The sequence below is a fragment of the Setaria italica genome, chromosome IV, assembly GCF_000263155.2.
Source record: "Setaria italica strain Yugu1 chromosome IV, Setaria_italica_v2.0, whole genome shotgun sequence".
Lineage (NCBI taxonomy): Eukaryota > Viridiplantae > Streptophyta > Magnoliopsida > Poales > Poaceae > Setaria > Setaria italica.
The window spans coordinates 18,814,391-18,830,257 of NC_028453.1; positions in this window are offsets into that span (position 1 = coordinate 18,814,391).

Below are 15,867 nucleotides of genomic sequence, written 5' to 3' on the forward strand. Positions count from 1 at the left end.
AAATCCTATAGGTCCGCAACGCAATAGACATGATGCACCTAACGAAGAATCTTTGCGTGAACTCAAAAGATACATTGGAAGCATGACAGGACCTGAAACGTATGAAGCAATGAGATGACCTACTTCTAGAAAAGAGAGATAAAGAAAAGCACTACTTACGTCCTGCCAATTACACTCCCAGCAAGGAAGAGAAGGATAGCATGTTTGAATGCATGAATAGTAACAAGGTTTCGTATGGGTACTCCTCGAATATAAAGGGAATAATAATATGAAAGAAAAGAAGTTCACAAGTCTAAAGACCCATGACTGCCACATGTTGATGACCCAGTTGCTTTCGGTTGCACTGAGGGCTATTCTTCTAGAGAATGTACGATTGGCGCTCGTAAAGCTATGCACATTTCTCAATGTAATTTCGTAGTAGGCGATCGATCTAGCCAAGCTACTAAAGCTATAGAATGATGTGGTACAATATCTTGTCAGCTTTGAGTTGGTATTTCCACCATCCTTCTTCAATATTATGATGCACCTCCTAGTTCACCTAGTCAAAGAGATTCCTGCACAATATGTGGCCTTTCGAGAGGTTCATGTCAATCCTAAAAAACTATGTTCATAATCGTGCCCATCCAGAAGGAAGCATCGCCAAGGGATATGGAATAGAGGAGGTCATTGAGTTTTGTGTTAATTTTATTCACTCAATTAATTTGATTGGGGTTCCAACATCATGCCATGAGGGGAGGCTACAGGGAACAGGCACACTTGGAAGGAAATCAAGTTTGAGCAATGATACTGATTTGTTCCATAAAGCACACTTCACTATTCTGCAACAATCATTCTTTGTGGCTCCGTATATTGAGGAACACAAGCAGATTCTATTTTCCCAATACCCAACGAAATCCGATGCCTGGATTATACGTCATCACATCGATACTTTTCCCTCTTGGTTGCATCAACACCTTATTGGTAACTTCACGATTCATGAACAACTCGCTTGGTTAGCTAGGAGACCTTCTAGCACAATTGTGAAATTCAAAGGTTACGAGATAAATGGTTATACATTTTACACGAGAGCCTAAGACCAAAAAAGAACCAACTAGAATAGTGGTGTGTGCATAGATGCCATAGACAGCAATAGGAGCAAGGACTCGTATTATGGTTTCATGGAGATCTAGGCACTCGAATACGGACCGCTGAACATCCCTCTGTTTCATTACCAATGGGTGAAGCTAACTGGAGGTGGCGCAATGAAAGACCAGTATGGAATGACAATAGTAGACCTGACCAAGGCTGGATACAATGATGAACCATTTGTCCTTGCCAATGATGTGCATCAGGTTTTCTATGTGAAGGACATGTCTAGCAAAGCTAAGAAAAATTTAGAAGATAAAGAAAAACCACGGGAGCCAAGGCGCCACATAGTTCTTCCACGTAAAAGAAAAATCATGGGAGTTGAGGACAAAATAGACCAGTGAGATGATTATGATCAATTTAATGGCATGCCTCCATTCGTTGTCAAAGTTGACCCAAGCATCATGCTAGCCAAAGAAGAGACTCCATACTTACACCACGATCATGACCAAGGAACTTCCATCAAGAAGAAGTTTTTTAACGTTACATTGTAATGCAGTAAATATGGTGTAACTTTATGTAATGCTCTATGGCCATCAGAACCTTTGAATTATATTGTAATGCTCTATGGTGAACATTTATTCGATCAATATAAACAAAGTTAACTTAACCACATACATTAATTGCATTTTTTGCCGATTGAAATTGTTTAATTGAGGAGTTGTTGATGATAGTGATGCATTAAAGTAATTATTTTAGAAACTTAATCAACTAGTATAAAATTAATGACTGATTCAAACTTGTTTTAAATGTAATTGCTAATTTAATATATTTTTGCATCTTTAAAATATGCAAAGTTTTTATTTTTCTTTAACAAAACCAGTGCGAAACAAATTAAAACATATATAAATTAACATTGCAAAAGCAGCGGGAAATGAAAGGAGGGGCCTTTAATCCTAGTTGCAAATTCAAACCGGGACTATAGGGTGCTTTTGAATCTCCTGCGCAAAAAGTACCCTTTAGTCCTGATTGGAAATTACAACCGGGACTAGGGGGCTTTAGTCCCGCATTGAATTTGCAACCGGGACTAAAGGCCCTTTAGTCCTAGTTGCAAAGTCAACCCGAGACTAGGGCGGCTTAAAACACCCTCACCCAATTTGCCATCAATCCACGCCCACCCCGTCCACGGTCCGCCTGCGCCCCATCCGTGCCTCGGCCGCCGTCAAAACACGCCCCGCCGCCGTTCGCGCCTCGTCCGTCGTCCACCCGCGCCTCAGCCACCGTCCGCCAGAGCCCCGTCTACCGTCTGCGCCCCATCCGTGCCCCGACCATCGTCCGTACCCCGACCGCCATCTGCACCCCGTCCACCCACCCCGCAGGTACGGGCTTGCTGACGCAAGCACCCTTTTTATTACTATTTTTAATGTGTAATTACTGTTTTTAATGTGTAATTTCTATAAAATACATTTAATCCTTAGAAAATTAGTATGAGCTAGTTTAAATACTTAGAAAAATTCTACAAATTACTTTAAATATTTAGAGAAATTAGTACAAATTAGTTTAAATACTTATAGAAAAATTGTACAAATTAGTTAATGTGAACAAAAGGTCATTTAGAAAATAAATAGTCATGCACTTGGTGAGGGATATGGTACCCCATGGGTCCCTACCGAGGATGTTGGCTGGACCTAACAAGTGGGCCTGCCCAACCAGGGCATGCGGGCCAAGGACATGTCAAGGCAACTAGACAATTCAAATCTACCCAGATATCATGGGACGCGTATTGTAATCCGACTTAGATTACCTTCCATGTAACTACCGAGTAGATTAAGTTCAAACCGACTTGTAACTCTTGGTCGTCAGCCTATATAAGGCGTCCAAGAGAGCCTCCCAAGGCAATCAGATGAATTTCAAACAATACAATCCAACATACAGGACATAGGGTATTACTCTCCGAAGGTCTAAACCTGTCTAAAATGAGTGTTCCCTTCATGTTCTCGCGATCACCTTCGAGTTCTTAGTTTCGCAATCGCCCTCACCTACAAATCAACCACTTGGGTAACCCCCTGGTGGACTGCCGGGCTTATAAATCTGACAGTTGGTGCGCCAAGTAGGGGAAATTGTGAGATGTTTTTGTGACCTCGATGACATCCCATCCCAGCATTGTTTTTCCAAAGAGCATGAAGGACCTCCTCGCCAACTTACTCCAGATTCAATTTAGGACCATGCCAGTGGATTCCTATCCGACTACTTTCTCAATCAACCCAACGGCTCCCGTCGACTCGGCGGCTTCCGCTAGCTCGGCGTCCAGCACCAACTCGGCTTGCGTCGAATCTATTTCGGCAGGACAAATTCTCCACCCAAGGATCATCATGCCACTTGCCTAGTAAGTTGGTGAACTTTCCCTCTCTGAGAGGGTTCCAGATCTAGTCGTCGGTTCCTGCCCACCCATGCCCTCTGACCTGATCGCAAGCCTAGATCGCATCAGCAGCACTATCGCTGAGTGCTTAGAGCCGTCTAAGGCAGCGCTGCATGAAACTAGGTCAACGCAGGGTCCATCCCGCGTCCCCTTTGGTCTGCGGAACTTGGCCACCGAGTACTCCGCTAAGCTTCACCAGGTTTTCCAGATCTAATCTGGAGACCCTCCTGAACCCACCCAGTTCCCGGACTGTGGTGAATTCTAGGTGCCTTGCATCGTCCTGACACGAAATCCTTATGGAAGCGATGATGATAGCAACTCTTCAAGTTAGATTGTAAAGCTTTCATAGTCTCCGCAAACGAACCACCTTGGGATGGTGAAATGGAATCTCAAGAAGAAGGCTGTAACTCCAGGAACCAAAAGCGCGCAGCTCGGTGCCAACAAGAGCATGTCGACACCCAACAACAACCTGTTGCTCATGCAGATGTAGCAAGTGAACAACTTGATTGACAATGCCGACCAAGGTAGTGGTCAGGAAAGATGCTGGCACCCTATGCATATCAATTGACTTCCACACTCTTGATCCACGTCTTCCAGGCATTCTCGAAGTTGATCTAGGCATAGCAGATCCAACCACCATTGAGGCAACCATGCAGGTGGTCGGCTGGAGCCAATACGCGAAGAGGAGGTGGAACAATATGCTTTCCAACCCACCAACCCACCTGTCAACAACAATGCCAACCCACCTACCAACAACAATGCCAACCCATCCGTCAACAACAACAGATAGCGCAGCAATGACGACAGTCATCATTGTGGTAGGAGAGACAATGATGGTGACCGTGGGCGACCAGAATGGCAACGGGATCTTCATGATGAGTTGCGCAACCTTTGTCAGAACCGTGACATCTGTGCCAACCTCAATAATCGCCACAACGAGCGCAATGAGTGTGAGCTCTATCACCGTGCCGAGTAAGATCGCGACCATGGTACTTCTGTGCCTAGCTGTGATGCAGTGTGTGAGGATCAACATCACCAAGAGGATGAGATGCGTTGCTGCGCCAACTATGACCGCGCATATGGCACCCCAGAAGATGCATACAATCCACCCAGGCGTAACTATGACCACATGTATGGCGGTCCTGAGGACACCTACTACCCACCCAGGCGCATCCATGGTGGATGTGGCAGGGCCCCTCCTGTCCAGTACTACCTTGACAATGATTACACTGACGACATGGCGATCGACACCTTCGCTGCTTTCACTCCACACCTCAGGGCTGTTGATTGGCCGGCCACATTCAAGCTAGCCATCAACGAAAAGTATGATGGTAGCTCCAACCCCACCATCTGACTCAAGACATACAGTACAACGATGAGAGCCGCCAATGGCACCTATGATCAGATGGCTGCCTACTTCCCAGTAGTGATGGGTCCTGCTCCACTCCTTTGGTTGGAGAATCTTCTTCCAAATAGCATTGACAGTTGGGGTCAGCTCGCTAGAGCCTTTACCTAGAATTACCAAGCCACCTACAACCGACCTGGCAACAGGGAAAAACTCAGCCAAGTCCGCTAGAGGATAGGCGAAACTATTCGAGAATAAGCCAACCGCTTCTTCGAGAACTGCAACAGACTTGCTGGCATTGAAGACTGTGATATCATCTGGTACTTTCACTCCAGCTTGATGAACCTTCCCATGTTCGAGAAATTGTATGAGGCCGCCCCAAAGTCGATCGGGTAGATGATGGAAGTTGTCAACAGACAAGCTGACATTGAAGAGGCGGCAAAAGTCTAGGTCCACAATGTGGCAAAACCGCCCAGTTTAAATTGACTCAAGTACGCTAGTTAGGCTTTAAGCATCTAACACACCACATACTTGAATCAGAATAAACCTGGTAGTCTATCGGGCGTCCTCAACTCACCCGAAGACTTCACATTACTGTTTCATCCATACATCCAAGATCTTATACGCAGGAGCATGTTACAAATATTACAACTTTAAACAAATAATTTACAAAAGCGGGTTATTGCAAACCATAAGAGTTACCTTAACAAACAATACCAATACCTAAGAGTGTTTAAAAATAAACCACTTCATTTAAAGTCAGGGATGGTAATATTATAAAGGCTTATTCAAACTAATGATACTAAAAAGAAACACATGATGCCCACAACGTATTTCTCTTCTTCTGGAGTCCTCCTTCAAACTTAGGTCATCTAGTGAACTTCTTCAACTGCAAGAAGATTATAAAAACCCTAAGTACTAAAGTACTTAGCAAGACTAACCCATCAACAGAAAAGACTCAAGGATATGCAAGGCTTTCTTTAGGTTTCTTGCTGACTTGGGATAACCTAGCAAAGGTTACTAAGAGTAGATCCTTAGAACATCTTTTATTACATGTTAGTTGCTAGACAGCTTATATTTCAAGATTTGGACTCCAGGCCAATACAAGCATGCTAACATCATACAACATTTATAAATATCATTAGCAAGCAACTTAACTATGATGGACAGAGATCAAGCAATATGCATATCCGAGAAGTGCAGCAATTCGAATTGATTTACATCCTACAGGAGAATGAGCTAACCACACGACACGGGCGCAACCCGTCGGATCGCACATGGCAACTTTTCCCTCTTTGGCTTCCATCACCTGAACTAAGGTCGCATAGCCCGAGGTCGTGTCCTCGTGTACACCATTGTCCGGTCAAAGTGTCCCATGAACTACTGCCCATGACCCCACCCACCGGTCCATGTAAATCATGGCGAGTCACAGTTCAAACTTCAACACCTCAGAATTACGTCAGTTTACTAGCCCCCATATACCGGCATGTGATTACTGCGTTCAAAGCTTGACCTAAAGGCCACCAATCAAATGGGCCTTAGATCCATTATCTAGGTAGGACCAAACTTTCAACTTCTTCATCAACATCCACATCACTTTTCATCATGATGCCAATGTCCTACCTAATCCTTCATTAAACAAGTTGTTTTGCAATCTAACAAATTTTAGATGTTGTCCTTATGCAAGTAACAGGGAATTACTTAACTTCTAAGGCACTAGCAGATTAGACTTAACCTTCTATTATTTTTTAACAAGTGGCAAAGATGTCCTTAAAACAAGGAAGGTAAAATGCTCAAAAGGACTCCATTCAACTCTTATACTTAGTGCACAATCATGAAATATACTAATTTGGACTCGAATTAGCAAGGTTAAATAGGATTAATGCACCAGGGCTTGCCTTGCTGCTCCTCGGGTCAGTAGTCTTGACGACAAGTTCCGGTGTAGCTTTGAGAACTTGTTCCACCATGATCACGTCTTCGCCTTCTAGGGTTGGCTTGGACAGAATCTCCACATACTCCACTTCCACCGGTTCTGAATCTATGCAAAATTACACAATGAATGATAACCAAAATAAAATAACCATCCTCTTAATTTATAAAATCTAACTCTTTTTAAATAAGAAAAATTTACATTTTTCTAGAACAAAGGTTAATTAAATAACCAAGGAATAATTATAAACCAACTAAATATAATTTGTCCTAATTTTGAAAGAGGTTTGAATAAAGGAAAAATAAAAAATTTCCTAAGACATTTATGAATTATGGAAGTTTAAACATATTGAAATGCATTTTTCAAACAAAATAGCCAAATCTTCGCACATAACCCCCTGGCCTTCTCCTAATTAACGGTCCCTGAGGTCCTCAAAACAGAGTACCGGCCTTGACCTTGTCTCGGTGGGGTTGACCCGCAGCAAACTCGCCGGTAGCGAGCCTCCCCCATGGCGGCGAGCACATGGCTCGGCTCGGCTTCACACGGCGTACCCATGGGTGGTGTCAGCGGAGCGAGACGGCCATGGGCAGCGACTGGCGACGGCGTGCACCGGCTAGGGTCAGGCGTTCCGGCCACCCTACCCCAGGGCTTCTTCAAGGTGGGAGCGCATGGCCATTCATGATCTCCGACGAGCTTGTTTTTGTAGTCAGCTCAAGCGGAGAGGGTTGGGAAGGGGTTGCTCACCTAGGTGTGTCAATGGCGGCCGGTGAGAACAGGGGAGGTGTTGTGGAGGCATTGTAGCTGATTTCATCAGGCAAGAAGTTGTTGGGGTTGCTTGGGAGGGTGTCACGGCACGGCGGGTGAGAGGGATTTGGTGGATATGGCTTGACGGCGGTGAATTTGGCGGCGAGGTGTGGCGGGTTGAGCTCGGGCGGAAAGGGGAAATGAAAAGGATAACGACGATGGTGCTGTGATTTAACCGAAGGTTCATCTCTATCCTCACGGTCAAGTAGCTGCTCTAGCGCTGCTGCTCAATGGTGCGTGGCGGCATGCCAGAATTATCGCGGCGGTCCGGCTGCGAGCAGCGGCGCTGCCTGTTGTTTTGCTGCTATTGCTTTCGGTTGCAGTTCAGTGCACCAAAATATCCCCCCTTTCTTGGCGATTTGCTCGTGAATTCAAACATAAACTTGTCAAACTCCTTTAAACAAAGTTATAGTTGGTTCATAGGGCTACAATTTTTAGATTGGGCGCCTGTCCAAAAATGCATAATTTGGAAGATTCAAGGCTGTTAAGATTCGGCCAATAACTTATCTTGGCCATTCAGTTTCAGTCACCACTGAAACTCTGTCCAAGTCTCAAAACAATTTAAAGTTCAATCATTCAGCTTCACATAAAATATTTAAATTCCATCTTCTGTGAACCGCATCTAGTCCAAGGTGTTCTGTACACATTATACTCAGTTGAACATTTTCCAAAGTTGTCGTATGAAATCCTCTTAAAACAGCACTTAAACATGGGTAATTGACCAGATTTGACCCCACTTTCCAAATAAAGTTTAAATTTAAAAATCCAAACTGGATTTGAATTTAATCCACACCATTTTTCACATGTGATACAAATTCACCTTTTTGACTTAATTTTACCATGGTTCACTTAGTCAACTCTCTGATTCAACCTTGTGTTGACCAAGTATGCTTTTCCATATTTTTCTCTTTTTCTTTTCTCTTTTCCTTTTTATTTCTCCTCATTAGTGCTTAAGTAAAGTTTAACTCCATTTGTGTTACACACAACATTAAACAGTGCCCGGCCGACGACTCTGATCATCCAATTCATGATGAACCCCGAGCACGTCCAGAGCCCCGACTTCGGAAAAGGGCTCCGGAGGTCTATGCTGCTGAAGGTGACCAGGCCAGACAGGCTACTTTCAATCCGGAAGAATTTGATGGAACCCTCAATGCTTCGTACCCCTTCCACAAGGATGCACGTCACACTCTCAGGGAGTGCATAGTCCTGAAGAAAGAGCTTAGCGCCCCAACGGAATTCAAGTGACTCCGTTGCAATGACTATTGCTGGGACAACAACAAGCATGACAACTGCAATCGTGACGACAGCTACAACAATGACCAAGACCGCCGCCAAAACGACTGCGACAACTACAAGAGCAGTAACAATGATGACCGCAATGGTCACCACCATGACAATCGCGATGACTGCGACGATCGCAGCAACAGCAGTTATGACGACCGTGACAATCAGAGCAGAGAAGAGCGCTACGACCCACCACACCAAGACGCCCAATGGCCCGGTGCCAACCAAAATGGGGACTTTCGGTGGCCAGAGCGACAAGTCAACATCATTGTGGGCGGTCATAACGCTTTTTGCAATAACCGCTAGCAAAAGCTACGCCGGCGAGAGGTGCACTCTGTCTTTGTATAGTTAGTCCAGTATCTGCGCTGGTCCGAGCATTCCATAACTTTCTTCAAGCAAGATCATTGGGTCCACATCCCAGATCCCGGGTCCTACCCGCTGGTGGTTTGCCCGACCATAGATCGGGCCCTACTCCCCAAGGTACTGATTGACAAGGGCAGCAACCTAAACATCATCTTTACCGACACATTGAAGCACATGGACTTTGAGTTTGAGTGGCTCCAGCCCTGTGAAGAACCCTTCTACTGCATCATCCCTAGCAAAGGATCTTACCCCATTGTTTTGCTAGTCACTTTTGGCACCCAAGCCAACTACCCCACGGAGCACCTCACATTTGAGGTGGCAAAGTTCAAGACCTCCTACCATGCCATCCTTGGTAGGCCCATTCTAGCAAGATTTATGGCAATCCCACACCATACCTACCTTGTCCTCAAGATGCCAGCCCCAAACGGAGTCCTTTCCATCTACGGTGATGTGGAGACATCATACAAATATGACACCGAGCTAGTTCAGCTCGCAGCAGCCCTACAGTTATCAGCTAAGGCTACCGCCATGGTTGCTGAGGATTAGAAAATGAGCAAAGACCAGTTACAATCCCTAAGAAGGAGCCGACCTCCACGACGCTGCAGCCAGACCCTAGGGTCAAGAAGATCTGCCTCGGCATTGAAGACCCGACCAAAATGGCCCTCATAGGGGCCGACCTCTCAAAGAAATAGGGTTTTAGGGTATAATTAAATAAGATCCTAGTTGCCGGATTCATCCGTGAATGTAACCATCCTGACTGGTTAGCCAATCCAATTCTTGTATGAAACAAAACTGGTGAATGGAAAATGTGCATTGATTACACCGACCTGAACAAATACTGCCCTAAGGACCCCTTCCCTCTTCCATGTATGGACCAGGTTGTAGACTCTACAGGGGGGAGCATCCTACTCTGCTTCCTCAACTGCTACTCGGGCTATCACCAGATTGCCCTTGATCCAGCCAACCAAGACAATATGTTCATAACACCCTTTGGCATCTACTGCTACAACACCATGACCTTTGGGTTTAAAAATGCTGGTGCCACCTACTAGAAGGCAATCCAAGGTTGCCTCGCAACACAATTGCATAGGAACGTCGAGGTTTATGTCGATGATGTGGTTATCAAGAGAAAGGATGATGAAAGATTCATAGCCAACCTCGAAAAGGCCTTCAATAGCCTCCGGGCCTACCGCTGGAAACTTAACCCCGACAAGTGTGTCCTTGGTGTCCCGTCTGGCAAACTCATGGGCTTTATGGTCAGCCAGCGAGGCATCGAGGCTAACCGCGTCAAGGTGGATGCAATCAGAAACATGTCAAAACCATCTAACCAAAAGGACATCAAGAAGCTCACTAGCATGATGATGGCCCTCAGCCGTTCATTAGCAAACTTGGAGAAAAAGGTCTACCCTTCTTCAAGCTCCTTAAAAAGGCAGACAAATTCATGTGGGATGATGAGGCCAGCAAGGCACTCGAAGAGCTCAAGGCTTTCCTCACCACTCCTCCTGTTATGACGGCTCCAGATGACCAAGAAACATTGTACCTCTATATCTCTGCAACAACATATGTTATTAGCACCGTCCTAGTTGTGGAGCACCATGAACCCGGCCATGCTTATGTGGTGTAACGGCCAGTGTATTACGTCAGCGAAGTCCTTAGCGACTCCAAGACCCGCTAAACCCAAGTCAAGAAACTGCTCTACACAATGCTGATATCATCAAGAAAGCTGCATCACTACTTCCAGGTGCACAAGATCTGTGTGGTATCCTCGTTCCCCATTGGTGAAATCCTCCACAATAGGGACGTCAACGGCCAAGTTGTTAAGTGGTCTGTAGAGCTCGGCGAGTTTGATCTCGATTTCTGCCCACGTCACGCAATTAAGTCTTAGATCCTAGCCGACTTCGTGGCCTAGTGGACAGAGATCTAGAAGCCACCCTCTCTGGAGAGGCCAGAACACTAGACCATGTACTTTGATGGTGCCCTTAACCTCGAAGGAGCCGGCACGAGGGTCTTCTTCATATCCTGTAAAGGTGAGTAGCTCAAGTATGTGAGATCCACTACAGGACCACCAACAGTGGCACCGAGCACGAAGCTCTCATCCACGGCCTCGACATAATTTCCCTTGGAATCAAGCATATACTCGCTTACGACGATTCCAAGATTGTCATTGAGCAAGTTAACAAGAATTGGGATTGCACTAAGGACTCCATGGACGCTTATTGCATGGAAATCCACAAACTTGAGGCCCACTTTGATGGCCTTGAGTTCCATCATGTCTCCAGGGACCATAATGTTGCTGTCGACGTCTAGTGTATTTGTACCAGATCTCCGTTAACCTTCCATCAAAATCTTGGACCTGGACCAGGCCAGCTGTGACAGCTCGGGTAATTAAGAAACTAAATCAAAGAACCAGCAGAGGGATTAAGGAATAAATTAGAGCTAACTCCAAATTGCTAAGAGTTAAGATCCAAGAACATCTCAAATTTTTCCAAGTCTTAAAACTCCTTCCTGTTGATGATCACCTAGAGATGCCAATAAAAACAAATTTTATATAAGAACAAAAATTTTGGACAATATGAAAGTGGTAGGTCTTTTCAAATTGAACACCTTTCCCTTCAAAGCACTTCTTCTTATTTTGAGTAGAGGGAGCTCAAAACTCAGTTGAAGTTCGGTAAAATTTCAAAATCCAATTCAAAAACAGCTTTGGTCGATGCTGTACCAAAGATACCACAATCCTAATTCCAAATCCATCAAGTTCCTCATATGTCAGCCGTTATAAATGTTATAGCCCACACCTTGAACTCCAACTTTTATTTTTGGAAATGCAAGCACAAAGTCCAAACTTGGTGAGAAAATACACGTTAAACACAACACCTTTGCACGACATGCATTACAAGCATCTTTGTGCATTATTGAGCATCATGAACATCCTTTTGTGCATCATTGAGCATCATGAGAATCACTTGTGCATAAATAAGCATTTTGACCATGCATTGTTTAAGTGCCCACAAATTGATTGTTTATTGTTGAAAAACTAAATTTGTGAAGCAACCCCAATTTATTTTATACAACTGTGCCTCTTTTTACTTTATTCAAATACTAGATACACTTTAGTAATTTTACAATATTTGTAACAAATTTTTCAGAAGTGTTTGCTTGGGTTAAAAATTCATTTAAAGTTGAATTTTAGCTGTTTTGTTTTATCAATTGCGTGCAAAACAAAACAGATTTTGAGCTGATTCTGGTTGCATTGGATTTTTGGTGATTTTATCTTTCCAACGAGTATTTTTAGGCAATTTTCAGACACCTATAGCTAGGTCGTTTAAGGAAGCAAAGTTTAATGGCTGAAAAATCCGCGAGCCCACATGGCACTCGCCCCATCTTGAACCTCCCGCCAATTGCACACCCGTCACTGGCATGCAGCTCAAAGATCACCGGATTGGTCCCTCTCCAGCCCCTGCAGGGCTCCTCCTCCGCCCATAGGCCACCCGAGCATCCTCCCACGTGCCTACCCTCTCTCTCCCACACCTCCCATTGCCCCTGGTTGGCCGACGCTCCTCCTGGACGGCATGAGTGCCACCAGGCGCAACACCTTCAGCACCGCCCCTCACCGCCAATCCACAGCCCCCATGCTGTGTCACCCTTATCTCCTTGTGCCCATCCTTATCCTCACCTCGTCCAGCCATAAAACGACCCTCTCCTCCAAACCAGAGCCTCTCAAACCTCAAAGCTCCAGGAGCTTTTCCCATGGCCAAGTTCTTGAGACACCTTCGTTCCCTGACCGATTCCTCCACCATCCGCCTCCACCAAATTCCTCTCTCCCAAAGATGTGCCACTCCCTTGGCTTCCTCCTCAGCCCCTCCTTGTCGTCAATCATCCATCGAGTCGACAGGAATCAAAGTTTCCCCTAAGTTACAAACTTCTCCACCGCCACCGTCGACCTCACATGGCGCCCCATGCTCCGACCTTTCTCGTCGCCAACCAACGCCTCAAATGGGACCTAGATGAGCTCTAATCATGATGCTCACATTTGTTTCCCCTGTTCCTTGAGTATCCGCACTCGTTTTTGGCCATGCCACCGGCCACATGTCGTCGTCCGCAGAGCCCCTGTGCGCCGCCCCCGTTTCTCCCCACCTGTGCTGCTCCAAGGAGTCCCCTGGCCTTGGGCAAGGTGCTGCCGCCTCTCCCTACAGCAACGCTGCCTTCTCCACCCCTGTCGCTGGCCGGCCAAGCGCCATTGTGTGCTTATGCTGCGTTCTGTTGCGTGGCTGGAGGTAGAAGAAAGGTTGGACCTGATTGCTTGGGAAATAAAAGATCTAGGGGGTTATCCATAAAGGGTTGGTTTTATGTTTGAAGGTGGATTCTTTCTAGGGGCTAGAGCATAAAACGTAGGGGGTAGATTGTTAATAAAAGGGTAGAACCGTGAGAGAGAAGGTTTTTCTAGGGGGTAGCTTGGAAAGTATTTTCGGGTTGGATTTGTTCGCTAAAGTTAAAATGTTGCAAACTTTGAAAATGCATAGAAACTAGTAGAAAAATGCTAAAAATGTGATCTTATTGTGTTGGATTCCTTGCAAAGTGTAGTTTTTTTTAGAACTGAGTATGTGCATGTTTCTGCCATGTATTTTGTGCTATATTTTATTTTATGTGAAGGCCATTAAATGCATTATAAAACACCTAGTGCTCTAAAAATGGTGAAATCACTTTTGTTAGTTCACTTGCGACATGCATGTTCAAGATATGAAAGTTGTGCCACTGGATTTGATGGTGTTCATAATGTTTTAGGTTAAAACCCTTATTGCCATGTTCATATTGCTACATGCATGATAAATAGTAGAAAAGTTTTTAAATGATGAAACCAACTCTATTAGCATTTGTGTGCCACATAGAATCTAGGTGAAGTGATGTTGATACTTTCATAGTTAATTTACAAACCTTTTTAGAGTTTAGGTGTTCAATGGTAGTTTAACTTGTTTAATCTATAACTCTACATTAAAAATTGAGTTTAATGCAAATCCAACTCTCATAGTGTTATATTGTTGTCTTCTTCTAGTGAGTTTCATATCATGGTCATTTCTCAACAAATGATTAGAATCATGCAATTGCGTGCTTGCTTTTGATCTATTGTGGAAAATAGTGCCTCTCGTCATGATTGTATGATTTTGCATGGTTGATAGCTAGATGACATAGCTCTAAAACTTTGTAGCTTTGTATGCTTGTCTTTCCACTTAAAGAAATATCTAACTAGCATGTTAAAATCTTTGTTCATGACAGAATGTGACATTTGTGTTATGCCCATTTAATCGTGCTAAAACAATGGTGTAAAAGGGAAACTATGAAATCACTCGTCTTAGTCTACATGCATGTTTGAAATCCTTAGTCAAATAGTCGTCCCTCACAGTGGCATGGATTAGTCGTGTGGTGTCCCTAAACTTGTTTCTTTATGTTAGCAATATGCTGTCATAGAGACAGGGTTAGTATTTTCCTACAAAACTCTTAGGCATACTTAGCTTAATATGTGTGTAGCTAATGGTGAACCCAAATTCTGATAATGTTTTCATGTATGTCCTGTCATTTAAAGAAAATGCCAACCGTGTTATCTCAGGAGTGGTCTTTAGTATTTGGTTGTATTCTTTTTCAACATTGAGATCTTTGTTGTTGTTCGTTCCTGATTTCATGCACCTCATATGCTCTCAAGTTTCATGCATTCATGAGCATTTTGCACTGATACCATCATTTCTAATACATGCACACATTTCATTCTTTTAGAGAGCAATTTGCCAGAGAACATCACCTTTGAACCCACAGCTGAGGGTGGCATAGAAATCAAGTTTGAGCCCAAAGAAAACCAAGGCAAGCCACTAAGCATGTTTGTTGCCTCCTACATTTAAAATGAAATTGTTACTATGGGTTGCATCTGGGTGATAATAACTTAATCTTGCAACTTGCTTAGTCATGCTTAGTCATAAAATGATCACTTAGTAAAAGAAACGGTCATAGGTTAATCAACACCTTTACTAATAAGGTTCTTTAAGTTGTTTAAAAATTCAGAAATAGGATAACTTTCCAAATAAGTGTTAAGCAACCCTAAAGTGAACCCAACCTTCTTTTGTGAAGTTTAAATGATTTGAACTTAAGATGTGTACACAATCACCATCAAAGTCAACTCCGAGTTTTAAATCGCAACACACCTTACTTGATAAGAAAATAAATGGTTATAACCTTGTCTAAGTGAATGTGGTCCAAATGCACCCTAAGCTTTTACAACGTTAATGAAATGCAACCTACACATAAAAGCATGAAACTGAAATCTTGCATATGCATCTCGTGTAGAGCTATCCGCGCTGATGGAACGTACGAGCTCAGCCTAGAACGTGAAGCAGGAGGGTGTCTGCTGAGCTGAATGTGATCAAGGCAAATCAAGGCTCGATCCAAGTTCGAAAGAGCCCAAGACTGAGTTAGGACAAGAAGGCAAGCCCCGGAGCATAACCCAGTTTTCTAAATTTATGCACTACTTATGCTAGATATGTTTGTGCATTTAAGTTCATAGGAGTTTCTTGGAACCTTAGTTGCATGATCCTAGGTACCTATGTTTTGAATACTAGCATGATAGGTCGTGTAGTTGCTATGCTAAATAGGAACTGGGTAGAAGTCGAGTGATTT